Here is an 18349-nt window from a genome sequence, read left to right on the forward strand (position 1 = left end):
CTTAGCGCAACTCTTTAGTATGCCCCTCTTAGTGCAACTCTTTAGCATGCTCTTCTTAGCTCAACTCTTTAGCGTGCTCCTCTTAGCGCAACTCTTTAGCGTGCTTCTCTTAGTGCAACTCTTTAGCATGCCCCTCTTAGTGCAACTCTTTAGCGCACAACTCTTTAGCGTGCTCTTCTTAGCTCAACTCTTTAGCGTGCTCCTCTTAGCGCAACTCTTTAGCGTGCTCCTCTTAGCTCAACTCTTTAGCGTGCTCCTCTTAGCTCAACTCTTTAGCGTGCTCCTCTTAGCTCAACTCTTTAGAGTGCTCCTCTTAGCGCAACTCTTTAGGGTGCCCCTCAGCGCAACTCTTTAGCGTGCCCCTCTTAGCTCAACTCTTTAGCGTGCCCCTCTTAGCGCAACTCTTTTTTATTTTATTTAACCTTTATTTAACTAGGCAAGTCTGTTAAAAACAAATTCTTATTTACAATGACGGGCTACCAAAAGGCAAGCGGCCTCCTGCGGGGACGGAGCTGGTATTAAAAATATATAAATATAGGACAAAAACACACATCACAACAAGAGACACCACAACACTAGATAAAGAGAGGACCTTTAAGGTTGCAGTGACACATCCATAATCTGAGCGGAAACCAGATTGCATACGAGAGAGAATACTCTCTAATGTGCCCTTCTGAGCTCAACTCTTTAGCGTGCCCCTCATAGATCAACTCTTTAGCGTGCCCCTCTGAGCTCAACTCTTTAGCGTGCCCATTTTACTGAAGCTCCACTCCTAATCCACAGCAGCACTTGAGATGGTTGGTACATATCCTGTAAATCTGTATCTTGTCACATGCCAGTGTTTGTACATCTCATATAAAGAGAGACGACTCTAAACTTGCCTCGTGGGCCAGATGCCTTATACTATTCTAAGACAAGTAAATGCAATTTGATTTAACACAATCAAATATTGTGTCTTCTTGTGCATGGACAGTGATTACATCAGCTGATTCTTAGGGAATGCACATACACACACTCATACAACCTCCTCAAGTCTGAGATGTGGTGGGAATAGAGAGGGCGTTTTATCCGAGCCTGAAGTCCCTGAGATTGCTGCTATCATGCCAGGGCCCCAGATGGTACTTTTTCGCATGGAAACTCTCCTTATCTCCCCCAGCAGACAACCCAGTGTGCCCACGCAGAAAGGACTGTGACCTGGGGAGAGAGTGGGAGTAGACATCCACCTAGATTCAGGGCCCCTCTGACATCCACCCCCCCCCCAGACCACTGCAGCCTGGAGGACAGGGTGTGACCATGACAACAGCTACTCCATGTAGCCTGTATAACAGCCTTGTAATAGGTATATCTATGAGTTTCCAGTATTTAACAGCCTGGAGATGGGTAGGAATGCTGTGGGGACAAAGAGCAGAGTAAAGAATGGAGATAATAAAATTAACATGAGCATGACACTTACAAGGACGTGACCTCATCTTATAGGGGGACATGACCTCATTTTAACGGGAACTAGGAGATCTGGGTCAAAGGTTGAAAACACAGAGGAGGTGTGTGATTGGACTAATTCAACCATGACCATTTATCAACATGAACCTTTTAAGCTGGGTTGGTTTAACTGAGGTTGAGTGGTTTAACAAGATAACGTTTACAGTAGAACAATGCTGACACCGTCTTCTGTCAAACTAAATATTAGACTACGTAACATCTTCTGTCAAACTAAATATTAGACTACATAACGACAATAGCATAACTTGTTACTGAAAATGCCAAAGGGTTATTCAAGTAATAACATTACTCAATATTACATGATAGATTAACATGACACTTTTACACTCCATAATAAATCACAGTAATTACATGTGTATAAATGAAATACTGTCTCTCCGCTCTCTGCACTGACAGTTTACTTATTTACAAATTCAAAACACTGCTGTTAAACCGGCCTGACAGGGCAAGGGAAACCACTGGGTGAGCCACAGCATGCATATCTGAAACCAAATTTTAGCGTGTTTGACCTCTTGACCTCTCACCGTTGGACATAGAAGTGTCTGTATGGATTTACATCCTCTTGAGAGACAGGGCAGCTTTAACAAAACAAAGGAAAACAAACTCAAAGCAGAATCTCTCTCCTCCACTACTATCCCCTGAAGAGAGGCTCCCAGATGCATCCCCAAACTAGCTAAACAAGCGCCTTATTGTCTGTAGAAAGCAGTCAGAAGCTGCCCTTCCTGTTAGCCAAGTGAGCTAAGAGGGGACTCAGCAGCAGCATGACTAAACAACATGTGATCCCCATCTAAATAGTTTCCAGCATGATATCAGTCTGAATCGCTCCCGCCTACAATAGGCTGCATTGTGTGCTGGGCATCAGGCTGATGATACGCATGGGGCTGAAGGAGGGTCATTGTTGTGGAGACTGATCCAAAATTCTTCCTCAACGTGAGGGAAGGAAGGGGAAAACCAGGCTGACTGAAGGATTCATTCCTTTATCGATCAAAACTGGGGTGTCAGCAAGTTCTGTGTTAAGCTAATGACCTTTGTGTGCCCTGAGTTCGTTAACCCCATCATGGTTAGGAGGGAGTAAATGTGGACAGACTCCAGCTGTATCGGACAGACAGCGTATCTTGTTATGAAGTCCTTCAGACTGGTGTATTCTGGAGGTGATACGACCTGTCACCACCATATTACTCATTGTGGGCACTCCTAGGTTTATTTACACGCTCTGGCCAATCAACACAAGTAAAAATACTTCACAAAGAGACGCCATCAACAGCGTGACCTCACATCCTCCCTGAAAGACCACCAGCACGGCGAGGTCAGATGACTGCTTATTTAAGACGTGCTGGGAGGAAGTGGAGAGGAGAGGAGGAGCTGAAGAGACCTCCGAATGGGAAAGCAGGAAACACACTGCTGTCTGGGAGGCTTCCCCACAACGTTCACTGCGCACAGCCACAGAAACAACACACACACACTAATCAATTTCATCCCATCACCGGCTATGAGGCATCCCTCCCCTCCAAATACCACAGTAGAGAACAACAGCCACCCCTCCCTCCTGCCTCTGTCCTGTCCCGTCAGCGCCATCTGGCATCTCCATGGAGTGTGAAATCTAAGCTGTTGTCTCTATTGAGAAGAGCAGACGAAGTGTGGCCTGTTGCTCTGGGACAAAGGAATTAGCCAGACTACACACGGATTTAGCCAGGGGAAAGAATGGGCATTTGGCCTGTCCAAATCAGCCCTCTGATCTCCAATCAAAGCCAATGAGGTCAAACCTCCTGATAAACTGGCCAGGGAGGGACTGGCAGGAACACCCACCCTCTGTCTGTCTGTCTGCTGGGGTGAGGGATCAACTGCCACACCATCAGACCAAACAGTATTTGTTTACTAAACTCAGGTTTAGTCTTTGAATACTATTTGAACCCAGGTCTGACAAACCGCCAGAGAAAATTAGCTTCACCATTATGTCCTAAAAACATAGGCATATACTGAAAGGTTAATTTAATGACATTCATAATCCCATGGATTCATTAATTTATCCATTTACTACTAAATCTTTCATTCATATATTATATTAAAACGTTCACTACTTGGTAATTAGTTTTATTCCGAAGGGAATTCTACAGTGATTGTAATATGATTGAAAGCCTCTTCTAATCCCTTCATACAGATTTGCTTGACCTTTATGGTTAATTAACAATTCTCTATTCTCTCTAATTTTCATTCGTTTTGGGTTTGGAGTGAGTCAAATATGTACTGGGTTTGGAGTGAGTCAAATATATATTGGGCTTGGAGTGAGTCAAATATGTATTGGGCTTGGAGTGAGTCAAATATGTATTCAAGAACACCGTACTCTTCACGGTATCACTTCCTCAAACCAATAACATTATTGTATGGAAGGAAGTGACCTCAACTGGTTCAGCAGACGGGCGGTTTCTGGTGAAACGTGTACACAAATGAGAAATAACACACAGAATACACACAAGCAGATCGAAGGAATTGATTTCCTGACCAGCATCACAACAAACAGGGTATGTAATCCCCATCACAGCAGGGGCCATAGATGAACCACAGACTACTACAGCACACTGCTGCTATGCAGTACCCGTCTCCATAAGGCAACAAGGCAATTCAACAATTGGGGGCAACAATCGGAGGTCTCAATCTATTCAACACATGTACAGTCACTTACACAGTAGCTGTTGAGGATGTGTACTATGGATCTTTAATCTTCTACACAGAGTGACTCCAACCAGACAAACCCATTTACCTTTGACATATACACTACCGGTCAAAAGGTTTAGAACACCTACTCATTCAAGGGTTTTTCTTTATTTTTACTATTTTCTACACTGTAGAATAATAGTGCAGACATCAAAACTATGCCAAGAGTGCAAAGCTGTCATCAAGGCAAAGGGTGGCTATTTGAAGAATCTCAAATATAAAATATATTCTGATTTGTTTAACACTTTTTGGGTTACTACATGATTCCATATGTGTTATTTCATAGTTTTGATGTCTTCACTATTATTCTGCAATGTAGAAACTAGTAAAAAATAAAGTAAAACCCTTGAATGAGTAGGTGTTGTAAAACTTTTGACTGATAGTGTATATATATATCCCTCTGGTGTTATGTCTCTCTGTCTGTCCCAGACACAACAGGGTGAGTTTCATAACCCTCCAACGTTTAAATCCCTTTCATCTGTAATAAATCGCAGATATCCAGGGAGATAAGAGGATAAAAGCGGAACAGGTGAGACTCAGCAATATAGTCAAATCCAAAGGTAGAAAGAGGAAGTGATGTTCTTCCTGTGGTTGAGTCTTCGAGGTGTATCGCTGTTGCCATGCGGTGTTCTAAGACAGGTGCTCCACTTCCACCTTGAACATGTGCACTGATTCCCACAGCCAGGCAGCCAGCCAGGCAGCCAGCCGCCCAGACTGCCTGTTTACAAGTCCCCACATTCATCAACTTCAACATGTACACTCTGCCCAAACTAGTTGCTGTGTGTGGGGGGGGGAAGCAGCACTCTCAACTATACTGCTGCTATGTGATATGATCTCTTTCTCTGAACTTCCGACCCTTATAGAGTAAACCTCTAAGCCTGGAGTTCATGAGGGTTTCTTATTAAAGCCTCTACTAAAATATTGGTGTCCTGTGTAACTTTGTATTAATAGAGATAAATAGCACAAGTGAGTATTTTTGTGGTTGATACACTGCATCATAGTCTCCAGAGCACCGTCAACAGACCGTGAAAATAAGATACAAACGTTACAATGACAATGTCGAAGCGGTTTAGACGCTATGTCTGTATTTCATATCACTCAGTATTTCATATGTGCACTGTATTAGATGAAGAGGAGAAAAATAAGTTAATAATCTCTGTTTTAGTGATCTTCTTTTCTTTCTTTTTTTAGCTACATTTGGTCATTCTCTCAGCTCTCACATGCCCTGGAATCTCCCCCACACATAACATTTGATTGACCTGCTTCAGACAAGCCCCTCACCTGTATCTTTACATCTTATTCCCTAATCTGACAAGGTGCCATAGGATTCTCTATCATCAAGTCATCTCTGAGGAAGTGAAGCTGGCCCTGGGGGATCATCAGAAGGGAGGCCCGCCAGGGTTCAGCTCTGAGGGGTCGGGGAGAGAGAGCAGGGGCGGGTGGGCCTGCTGCAGCCAGCTGTGCTGGACAGAGAGTAGTGGAAACTCCCAAACACAGGCACAGGAAGGCTGGGGCAGACCCCATGGGAGATACAGTAGGCTGAAGGGGGCCTCCTCGGTCCTCACCCTGTAGATTGGGCTGAGGAAAACACAGACTCCTCCACAGAGATGAGCGTAATGTGTTGACAGGGGAGATAAGGGGGGACAAGGGAATGACACATATCCCAGCTTCCCAGGTGTGCTCGTCATTGTGAGATAATCCAAATAAACCCTCATCAGTCAGGTAACAGGTTATGGTGTGACAGAGTAATTTGGAGAGACAGAGTGGTGGTGATGAGTGTGCATTAGTCAACCCCTACAGCAGCAGAACCAACTTGACTCACTGTATCTGGGTTACGTCCCCAGACTGAAGAACCTGACAGACTCTATTCATTGATTTATTTTTCTGTTGAATCGTTGCTCTACATGCAAATGTCCTTCACTACTGTGCTCGCAACCAGAAGAATCCAGAAGACGGCTTTATTATTGCAGTGTGTGACGTGATCAACTGGGTGGCAACGCTGGCATCACTGGTAGGCTTTACATCATCTTCCTGGCACAAGGCAATGCCAAGCACAACCACTGACAACTGGCCAACGGATGGAAAAGTTGGCATGGATCTGAAGTGTAGCACAGGCAGCTGTAACGGTTGTCATAGGTGGAAGAAGGTGAAGAGGACCAAGGTGCAGCGTGGTACATGTTCATGGTAGATTTAATAAAGAAACTGAACACTAGAACAAAAAAACAACAAAGCGGAAACAAACGAATCAGTTCTGTCTGGTGCAGACACACAAAGACAGAAAACAACTACCCACAAACACAGGTGGGAACAGGCTACCTAAGTATGGTTCTCAATCAGAGACAACGATTGCCATCTGCCTCTGATTGGGAACCATACCAGGCCAAACACATAGAAATACAAAACCTAGAATGCCCATCACAACTCACGCCCTGACAAAACTAAAACAGAGACATAAAAAAGGAACTACTGTCAGGACGTGACAGCAGCAGACAAGAACAGGAGAGCAAACTGGGAAGGACAAGTAGAAGCACAGGATGACTTCATTACCAATTTCAATCGTTGTGACACAAAGATCTTAAAACACAACAGAACAGTTCAACTACAGAACCTTCCTGTGCTGTAGCACTTGGACGACTTCACTACTTCAGAGTGCTTTAACAAGAACAGCCAAGGCACACGCTCCCTTACAGCAAGTAAGGGACCATGATGGTCCATTGAAACTGGAAATGTCAAACCTTCTGTCCAAGGTTAGCAGTGTGCTTCAAGTTTCAGTACAATGTGAAGTGCACTCGGAGTGATCCAAGTGGTCTCCCTGTCAGTTATCATTAGTCATTCCTGGATCCACCTCCTCCCATAGGGCCAGGCAAGGCCAAGTCACAGAGCTGTTCCAAAGGCACACCCTCATTTCTTGGAAACTCCGTTACAGAGTGAGTTGGGCCCAAGGTATGTGATGGAGGTGGTGGTGTGGACTTGGTTGGTTGAGACTGTCCAGATATTACTGTGTATGACTCTGTGTGCTCTTCCATGCAGGGGAACAGTCTACTTGAGTTTACCGCGTGATACACTAATAGGGCAGGTTTTCCCAACTGGTGGCCCATGGCCCGAATTTGGTCCTTGCGTGATTTTCTTTGGGTTAGGGTTAGGGTTAACCCTTTGGTTAACCCCCCAAGTTGACCAAGCAAAAAAGTCGTTTTTGCTGTTGGACATAAAGGACTGTAAAAACACCAGCAAATCAGCTCCAAGTGATCTTCATTATGGAAATCTGTTCCAAAGTATTCCCACGTACAGTAGAGAGTAATACAGTCCCCTCTGAAATTATTGGGACAGTGAAGAATTTTGTCTTCTTTTGAATCTGTACTCCAGGATTTGAAATGATACAATGACTAAGGGCAAACTGTCAGCTTTAATTTGAGGGTAAACAGTTATGACAGCATTGTTTGTACATAGTCCCCCCATTTTAGGGGACCAAAGGTATTGGGACAAATTCAATTATATGTGTATTAAGTTAGTCAAAAGTTTAGTATTTGGTTCCATATTCATGGCACGTAATGACTACTTCAAGCTTGTGACTCTACAAACTTTTTGGATGCATTTGCTGTTTGTTTTGGTTGTGGGTTGTGTTTCAGATTATTTTGTGCCCAATAGAAATGAATGGTAAATAATGTATTGTGTCATTGGAGTCACTTTTATCGTAAATAAGAAAATAATATGTTTCTAAACACTTCTACATTAATGTTGATGCTACCATGATTACGGATAGTCCTGAAGGTATTGTGAATAAGAGTGAGAAATAAGAATAAGAGTGAGAAAGTTACAGATGCACAAATATCATCCCCCCGCAAAAATGCTAACCTCCCCTGTTATTGTAATGGTGAGAGGTTAGCATGTCTTAGGGGTATGATATTTCTGCGTCTGGAACTTTCTCACTCAACTTATTCACGATAGTGAAACTCATGGTCATTGTATCATTTTTGTTTGGGCTTTCTTGCGGTCAATTTGCATTCTACAAATGATTTGTAATTATGTTCCGCCCCCCCTGACCATCCGCTCAAGAAAAAAATTGTCCTGTGACTGAATCTAGTTGATGATCCCTGCACTAGGGTCTGACGACTTGCTGTGCCAAAGATAGGGTCGGAGAAGGCAGGCCGCCCTATTTAAAAAAGATGTGCTCTCAACTGTAACAGTCCTGGGATAGTAACTATAATTGTCCCTCTCCAATCCGTGTCTGTCTGGCCATTCAGTCTTTTAAAGAGATAGTGAGTGTAGGAATCTAACACTATGGACAGTCTGACAGTAGAGACCTGTACTAATGGGCTCTAACTGAAAGCTGAAGAACAAAGATTTCTCTTGAGGATTTTGCAATAATGGACGTTGTGGGTGTACATTAGAACGGTCACTTCCCAGCAAAAAGGCAGAGGAAAAGTGCTGAATGTGGTATATGTTATTTTTAGTCCTGCACTCAAGACTCCTGTCGAAAAAGAACAAGACTGACGATAGTTCCACAAACTGTCCACTTGACAACCATTTAAAAAAATCAGGCTTATATTTGATCTGTTTTGAGTGGCAGGATCTGAATTGGACTAGAGATTCTGACTTGTTGTGTAAACTCTGTGATATGAGATACTACACAGGTCAGGATCTGAATTGGACTAGAGATTCTGACTTGTTGTGTAAACTCTGTGTTATGAGATACTACACAGGTCAGGATCTGAATTGGACTAGAGATTCTGCATTGTTGTGTAAACTCTGTGATATGAGATACTACACAGGTCAGGATCTGAATTGGACTAGAGATTCTGACTTGTTGTGTAAACTCTGTGTTATGAGATACTACACAGGGCAGGATCTGAATTGGACTAGAGATTCTGACTTGTTGTGTAAACTCTGTGATATGAGATACTACACAGGGCAGGATCTGAATTGGACTAGAGATTCTGACTTGTTGTGTAAACTCTGTGTTATGAGATACTACACAGGGCAGGATCTGAATTGGACTAGAGATTCTGACTTGTTGTGTAAACTCTGTGATATGAGATACTACACAGGGCAGGATCTGAATTGGACTAGAGATTCTGACTTGTTGTGTAAACTCTGTGTTATGCGATACTACACAGGTCAGAATCTGAATTGGACTAGAGATTCTGACTTGTTGTGTAAACTCTGTGATATGAGATACTACACAGGTCAGGATCTGAATTGGACTAGAGATTCTGACTTGTTGTGTAAACTCTGTGTTATGAGATACTACACAGGGCAGGATCTGAATTGGACTAGAGATTCTGACTTGTTGTGTAAACTCTGTGATATGAGATACTACACAGGTCAGGATCTGAATTAGACTAGAGATTCTGACTTGTTGTGTAAACTCTGTGATATGAGATACTACACAGGGCAGGATCTGAATTAGACTAGAGATTCTGACTTGTTGTGTAAACTGTGATATGAGATACTACACAGGTCAGGATCTGAATTAGACTAGAGATTCTGACTTGTTGTGTAAACTCTGTGATATGAGATACTACACAGGTCAGGATCTGAATTGGACCAGAGATTCTGACTAGTTGTGTAAACTCTGTGATATGAGATACTACACAGGTCAGGATCTGAATTAGACTAGAGATTCTGACTTGTTGTGTAAACTCTGTGATATGAGATACTACACAGGTCAGGATCTGAATTGGACTAGAGATTCTGACTAGTTGTGTAAACTCTGTGATATGAGATACTACACAGGTCAGGATCTGAATTGGACTAGAGATTCTGACTTGTTGTGTAAACTCTGTGATATGAGATACTACACAGGGCAGGATCTGAATTAGACTAGAGATTCTGACTTGTTGTGTAAACTCTGTGTTATGAGATACTACACAGGTCAGGATTTGAATTAGACTAGAGATTCTGACTTGTTGTGTAAACTCTGTGATATGAGATACTACACAGGGCAGGATCTGAATTGGACTAGAGATTCTGACTAGTTGTGTAAACTCTGTGATATGAGATACTACACAGGTCAGGATCTGAATTGGACTAGAGATTCTGACTTGTTGTGTAAACTCTGTGATATGAGATACTACACAGGGAAGGATCTGAATTAGACTAGAGATTCTGACTTGTTGTGTAAACTCTGTGATATGAGATACTACACAGGTCAGGATCTGAATTGGACTAGAGATTCTGACTTGTTGTGTAAACTCTGTGATATGAGATACTACACAGGGCAGGATCTGAATTAGACTAGAGATTCTGACTTGTTGTGTAAACTCTGTGTTATGAGATATTACACAGGAGCTGCACTATCCACATGCCAACAGCTATGGAACAATAGAAAAACACCCTTATAGTTTCTGTCTACAGACACAGAGCCAGAAGATGAAAATACACAGAGATCAGTTCCTCCTCCTTGGAGCTCTGGTCTGCTTGGTGGGAGCACCCACAACATTCCCATAGTCCTGAGAATGACGAGTGCCGCCGGGTAAACCAGTCTCAGACCAGACGCCACCCCATTGAGAACAACAACCAATGGAATCCATAAAAAACCCCAGCAGCAAGGATCATGCCCTAAATATCATCTCATCAGACTAATCCCTACCTAAAATCAGCTTAAAACAAATAATAACATAAAACAATCTATATTAATCCCCATATTCAGTTAAAGGAAATTCACATTCTGCCCTGTAGTCATAACAGGAGATATGGGTATTTGAGTTTCTTAGGATTCCTGACTGTGGATCCCAACATAGGCCATGGCTGAGCTTTGATAGATGAGGTGCTAACATAGGGACTAAGAGAGAGAGAGGAGCAGGCAGAATGGCTTGCTGGCAGACAGAGCCTTGGAGACCAGAGGTAGACCTGAAATAGCATTACATCACATCTGACTGAGTTTGCAGTCCTGTCTGTCGGTCGGGCCTAGCCTCTGCAGCACAGGCCCTACATGCCACCTCCAAGATGTAATGGGAGGGTTACAGTTAGCTGCTTCACGGCTGCTTTCCTGGGACACATAATCAAGCCCTGAACACTGACAGGAAACTCACAGACCAAAGCAATGTTCCATTTATCCATACACGGCCAAACTCAAGACACCCGAGGGAGGACGATTGTGAATACAAACAAGTAGCCACCATGGCCACGCCAACTCCTCACACGACACAAAATGGTGGGGGGTTGGTTTTGATGAGGCTTTTTCATTGTGACTGTTGGGAACTAATGTGAAGGTTTGTGTATTTGCTTGCATGTATAGAAAGGCTTTCAGTGTCTGACAGCATGAGGAAAACATCGTCCTCTTCACAAGTATTCCACATAAAGCGTAATCATGTTCTCCACGGTTCATAGATTGACGCGACAAATTATTTTTGCAATGTCTGAAAAGAGTGGTCTGTTTTTGATTATCAAGCATTCCTGAAGCCTTGACACAATCTGACACAAACCCCAGGCCGACTACAAGCACATCAAAGTTATTGACGGTAGTGGTTGAGCAAGCACCAATGGGGCCCAGATCAAAGAGAGCGCATAGGCAGTAAATTGTTCTTCTCTCGCCATTATTCTTCAGTGCCACTATACCTGCCATGCTTGTTAAGCCCCGTCTATCTGTCTGCCGTAGTGGGAACACTATTTACTGATCTGCTGAGCAAGAACACCCCGCTTATGTCACGTTCGTTATAAGGATCGGACCAAGGCGCGGCGTGGTATGCGTACATTCTTATTTATTAAAAGAATGAACACTAAACAAACTAACAAAATAACAAAACGAAACATGTAGCTATACAGACGAGTGCTGACAGGCAACTACACATAGACAAGATCCCACAAACACCAAAGGGAAAATGGCTACCTAAATATGATCCCCAATCAGACACAACGATAAACAGCTGCCTCTGGTTGGGAACCATATCATGTCACCATAGACATACAAATCACCCAGACCTACAAAAACTCTAGACATACAAAAAAAACTAGACAATACAAAAACTAGGGTACCCACCCTAGTCACACCCTGACCTAACCAAAATATAAAGAAACCAGAGATATCTCAGGTCAGGGCGTGACAGCTTATTGTTCCTAAAGCTGCTCACCAAGTTGGTTGACATGTTTAACTGCAAGACAAGAGATACTGTTGCTTTGCGCTATATTTTACAACTGCAAGCATGCTTCCACAAACAGAGGAATCCTCAATTGAGATATGGATACACATACATAACTCAGATTGTTGGGTGTGTGAGCCAACACTAACTCTACAATTAACACAAAAGGGTAAAGAATTTTCAACCACAGATATGCCTGTGGTTGAAAATGTCTTCTCTTCAACAATTGATATTACTTTGATTAATACTAACACTATAATTACTAATAAGAGAGCAATTATAATTAGCTATTACATCATCCCAATGGCATTATAGCACGCCATAGTCATCACTACATGATTATAATCTCTGGGTCTCTCATGATGTAGCGAGCCGCAGCAGCCAGCCTGGGGTGATTTAGAAAAGTATGTGCTCAGCACACACACACACACACACACACACTAGAGGTCGACCGATTAATCGGAATCTGTATTTTTGGACACCGATTTTGCCGATTTGTAAAACAAAACATTTTTACACCTTAATTTAATCTTTATTTAACTAGGCAAGTCAGTTAAGAACACATTCTTATTTTCAATGATGGCCTAGGAACGGTGGGTTAACTGCCTCGTCCAGGGGCAGAACGACAGATTTTCACCTTGTCAGCTCGGGGGATCCAATCTTGCAACCGTACAGTTAACTAGTCCAACGCAATAACGACCTGCCTCTTGTTGCACTCCACAAGGAGACTGCCTGTTACGCGAATGCAGTAAGCCAAGGTAAGTTGCTAGCTAGCATTAAACTTATCTTATAAAAAACAATCAATCAATCATAATCACTAGTTAACTACACATGGTTCATGATATTACTAGATATTATCTAGCGTATCCTGTATAATCTGACTGAGCATACAAGCATACAAGTATCTAAGTATCTAACTGAGCGGTGGTAGGCAGAAGCAGGCGCGTAAACATTCACTCAAACAGCACTTTCGTGCCTTTTGCCAGCAGCTCTTCGTTGTGCATCAAACATTGCGCTGTTTATGACTTCAAGCCTATCAACTCCCGAGATGAGGCTGGTGTAACCGAAGTGAAATGGCTGGCTAGTTAGCGCGCTAATAGCGTTTCAAACGTCACTCACTCTGAGACTTGCAGTGGTTGTTTCCCTTGCTCTGCATGGATAACGCTGCTTCGAGGGTGGCTGTTGTCGTTGTGTTCCTGGTTCGCTGCCCAGGGAGGAGCGAGGAGAGGGACGGAAGCTTTACTGTTACACTGGCAATACTAAAGTTCCTATAAGAACATCCAATAGTCAAAGGTTAATGAAATACAAATGGTATAGAGGGAAATAGTCCTATAATTCCTATAATAACTACAACCTAAAACTTCTTACCTGGGAATATTGAAGACTCATTTAAAAGGAACCACCAGCTTTCATATGTTCTCATGTTCTGAGCAATGAACTTAAACGTTAGCTTTCTTGATTTTTTTCACCTATATTTAACTAGGCAAGTCAGTTAAGAACAAATTCTTATTTTCAATGACGGCCTAGGAACAGTGGGTTAACTGCTTGTTCAAGGGCAGAACGACAGATTTGTACCTTGTCAGCTCGGGGGTCTTACATGGCACATATTGCACTTTTACTTTCTTCTCCAACACTTTGTTTTTGCATTATTTAAACCAAATTGAACATGTTTCATTATTTATTTGAGGCGAAATTGATTTTATTGATGTATTATATTAAGTTAAAAGAAGTGTTCATTCAGTATTGTTGTAATTGTCATTGTTACAAATACATTTTTTTTTTTAATCGGTGGATTAATCGGTATCGGCTTTTCTGGTTCTCCAATAATCGGTATCAGCGTTGAAAAATCATAATCGGTCGACCCCCAACACACACACACACACACAAAGAGAACAAGAGAGAGAGACAGAGAGAAAGAAAGAGAGAGAGAGAGAGAGAGAGAGAGAGAGAGAGAGCGCGAGACAGAGAGCGAGAGAGAGAGAGAGAGAGAGAGAGAGAGAGAGAGAGAGACAGAGAGAGAGAGAACTGTACAGAGGCTAGGATAAATACCTGAAGGCCATGGGAGAGAACAATGTAGTTTCATAACAAGACAGACTGGTCTTATAGACTAGATGTAACATAGTAAACGTATGATATGTTATGTTTGGTATGGTTACATAAGATAGAAGTTACTTAAGGCAAAAACGAAAGGAGGGTGGTTGGTCGGCGATAGTTAGGTGGGCCCAAAGGTTGCGTGTCGGTAACATATTTGTAACATATTGTACGTTTTGCAAATTCGTAAAATATTGTACGAAATGGATGATGGACATCCACAAATGAATTACATACCATATGAAATGTAACATGTCATACTAAATAGAGTGTCTTGGGTTTACGTACAGAATCATACGAAATGCTCTGAGACCACGTTAAACAAGAAGATCATTCCAGGAACTGCTTTTTTTTTCATACCAAGGGGCTGCATCATCTCATCGACTGGACGGAGCAGCAGAGGATCTGACATGACCATGACACATCTGAAGTCTGGTCAGCTTTTCATCATGATCATCACGAGGTGATTAGAACAAACACCTACACAGAACACAACCTTATGGCTGCCTTAGAAGGCCTTACATATAATAGAGATGCATGCACGCTACCATGCTAGTGTCCTTAGGGGTAAAGATTTTTTTTTAAACAAGACCGAAACAAGTCTGGCACCGTCTGGTGGTTTCAAAACAGGACTACTGAGGGTGAACCCGGTTCAACCCAGTAACCCAAGTGAAAACAACACCACATAGAGAGAGAGAGAGTGAGTGTTGCACACTTAGCAAGACTGATTGATAGATAGACAGATACTGCACCATGACTCATGTGGGCATGACTACAGTCCAGTGTGCCCCCTCAGCAGCTCCCTGCTACACCCACATATCAACCAACACAGGCCTGGCTAGCCCATTCCCACCTGCTCCCTTCAATGCCAGCTCCAGAACCCCTCGGTTTTTCCAAGGAATACTCTCTCTCGATTGTACGGCACAGAAAATGCCACACACCTTCCTCCACACATACCACATACTGTACACACACACAGTCTCTTTCTCAGTGGAAACATTCCCTGTACCTCCATTTCAGTTGGACCAGTAAGAGAGGATGAACATGACTGTCACTATCACACATCATGGCCCTGCCTGCTGTATCTGTGTCATGACATCAGCCCTCATGATGATCCTCTGGGTGGCCATGTGCTGCCTGCCTGGCCTGCTGCTCCTCTCACTTTGCCAAAATAACTCAGCACATTTGAATACATCTCTCATTCCTGTTGCAGACAGGGAGCTATAGTACAGTGTCCATTGATCTGGTAGCACAGTGGAGGCAGACGCCTGTGCTATATTGTGGAGTCTAAACAGTGGCATTGCATTCATGACATGTATGAAAATGTTAACAAAGCAATCAATTACCTAACAATAGCTATCAATAGTTCATAACAGAATATTGATAATGGGCGTCATGAACAATCGTTGGAGTACAAGGTGAAAGAGTACAGCCATAATAATTGTATTCCAATGATTTTGCTTAGAAAACACCTGAACCCACTTATTCCAGGAGAAACATTATCAGAGGAGAACTGTTACATTCATCACCTGACAAAATACCTCAGGTGTAAGCCTGCGTAATAGCGGTCATATTATGTAGTAATACCTTGCTATGTGCTCCTTTACAGACCGGGCGTGCTACTATGCTACAAATGAACATGCCGGATTGTCGTGAAGCCTATAGGCGCTCGCGGAAATGACAAACATTTATAGAATAGAAGCACTGGTATTGAGGTGATGACAAGCTGTCATTCACAATCACAAATATGCAAAACGTATGACAGGTCTTATATTGTATAGCGATACAAGTAGATCTTTGCAACCTACAGCACAGATGCATGTGAACCAGGAAATTCAAAACAGGTTCCAATATCAAATGGTACAATTCGTTCGATATATTCCCTTTGGATCGTGTGAGTAGGCTATGGATCTCGGTGTAGGCTATCGATCATACTGTGCGTACACGAGACTGAGGGACAGATTGCCTATTCCGGATCGTCTTCTTAACATTCTATTTCTGATGTTTTAAATCCTATATAGCCTAGCACTCTAAACCCAGCATATTCATGTAGTGTACAAATACACTTACCCTTATCAAAATCAAATCCTATGTTTCCCGTTGCGGAGAAAAAATCTGGTTGTAAAGATTTCAGATCCCAGTTACTGAAATGTGATGTCACTTCATTCTGAGAAGGAAAAATAATAATTTATTTCGAGTCAAACAAGAGTCATTTTCTATATCCTGGAACTAGTGACAAAACGTTCAAACATTTCCAGATATGTCTATTGGGATCCTATTTTCACAGGCAGTGTCCAGCGCATTCCCACACCGCAAGGCTCAACAAGGGTAAGTTTTCTTCCGCCGGTAATTCAGTTTCACCGACCGAGAACCCCGCCCTTGAGCATAGGACAAGACTGTCAAACCCACCACCCAATCGGTTTACATGGGCAGCCACTGCCGCGCTTGGCGCTAACCGGCTGACGGGCGTGACTAAGAAGACATCAGGTTTAAAAATATTAAAGAGACAGGATCGTAACAAATCATGTACGCTCTCATTTGGCACTACCCAGACATTGGCCCATCCAGAGAAATCATATGACATGACATCATAGGACATACCTGACCAACAGTGATCAATAAATAGTTGAATCATGTGTCAACTGTAACTGAAGGTTATTAGCACACTTATTAGTACACCCCTCTTCATACCTTTGTAGGCTAGTGATTTTGTAGTTAAAGTAAAGCCATGGTCATTTCAACAGATCTGTTCAATATCTGTTCTTTATATCCCAGTCACAACATCTTTATTTGTAAAGCATGTTTCAAGCCTTAATCAAACTGAAATAAAACAATGGTCCTAACATGTTAATGAATAACAGATGTGGACAGAATGACTCTGCGTAGACATGCAATGGTCCCTTGTCTCAAGGATCTCTGTTGTGAGAGCAGTCATGTGACATTGTTTCACATCCTTTTCGAAAACTGAACCTAGAAGCTGACGTAACTCAAACCACATCCTATCTGTGTTTGGTAAATTCCATGGACAAGTGCCTAGACACCTCTAAAAATAGATACATAAATTACTATCTTAGGCAGCCTGTCCTATAATAACCTACTGTAGCCTAATGAATTCCCACGATAATTGTATAGAATAACATCTATACTGTCGACTGCGTATGGTTCTAAAGTATTCTATCACTTGAGTTTTAGTTAGGCATTGATGGGCATACGAGCAGGCGCTACATACGAGCATGTCTTCATGATTACTCACTCTACTCTCCAAGCCTCATGTGCCTTCCTTTCCCAACCCACGGACCCTGTTCCCATACGCCACTCCATTTCCTCCTGAGAGAGACACATGAAAACCAGAAAAACACACAGGTTTGTTAGTTAAAATTGGTCTTGTTCTTTCATATTTTTACAGCCCTGATTCAAATCAAATCAAATTGTATTTGTCAGATGCGCCGAATACAACAGGTGTAGTAGACCTTACAGTGAAATGCTTACTTACAGGCCCTTAACCAACAATGCAGTTTTAAGAAAAATAAGAGTTTAGAAAATATTTCCTAAAATAAACTAAAGTTTAAAAAAAATAAAAGAGCAAAAATAAAATAACAATAACGAGGCTATATACAGGGGGTACCGAGTCAATGTGCGGGGGTACAGGTTAGTCGAGGTAATTGGGGTAATATCTACATGTAGATAGGGGTAAAGTAGCCATTTGATTAGATGTTCAGCAGTCTTATGGCTTGGGGATAGAATCTGTTACGAAGCCTTTTGGACCTAGACTTGGCACTCTGGTACCACTTGCCATGCGGTAGCAGAGAGAACAGTCTATGACTAGGGTGGCTGGAGTCTTTGGGGATTTTTAGTGCCTTTCTCTGACACCGCCTGGTGTAGAGGTCCTGGATGGCAGGAGGCTTGGCCCCAGTCATGTACTTGGCCGTACAAACTACCCACTGTAGAGCTTTGAGGCCGGAGGCCGA

The 18349-nt window shown here is 42.6% G+C and overlaps 1 protein-coding gene across 3 annotated transcripts in view; it reads right to left on the bottom strand.

Moving 5' to 3' along the window:
* Nucleotides 1–16819, bottom strand: part of LOC139364746 (inactive rhomboid protein 1) — a 46819-nt gene extending 30000 nt beyond the window's left edge. For 2 of the 3 annotated variants that reach the window (XM_071101777.1, XM_071101776.1), the window contains exon 1: nucleotides 16452–16600. The gene's annotated coding sequence lies outside the window, so the exon portion shown is untranslated. Of the gene's footprint in view, nucleotides 1–16451 lie in introns of all 3 variants that reach the window. The other variant, XM_071101778.1, reaches the window with a different exon arrangement.
* Nucleotides 16820–18349: the final 1530 nt, after the last annotated feature.

Source organism: Oncorhynchus clarkii, chromosome 13 (genome assembly GCF_045791955.1).
Source record: "Oncorhynchus clarkii lewisi isolate Uvic-CL-2024 chromosome 13, UVic_Ocla_1.0, whole genome shotgun sequence".
Lineage (NCBI taxonomy): Eukaryota > Metazoa > Chordata > Actinopteri > Salmoniformes > Salmonidae > Oncorhynchus > Oncorhynchus clarkii.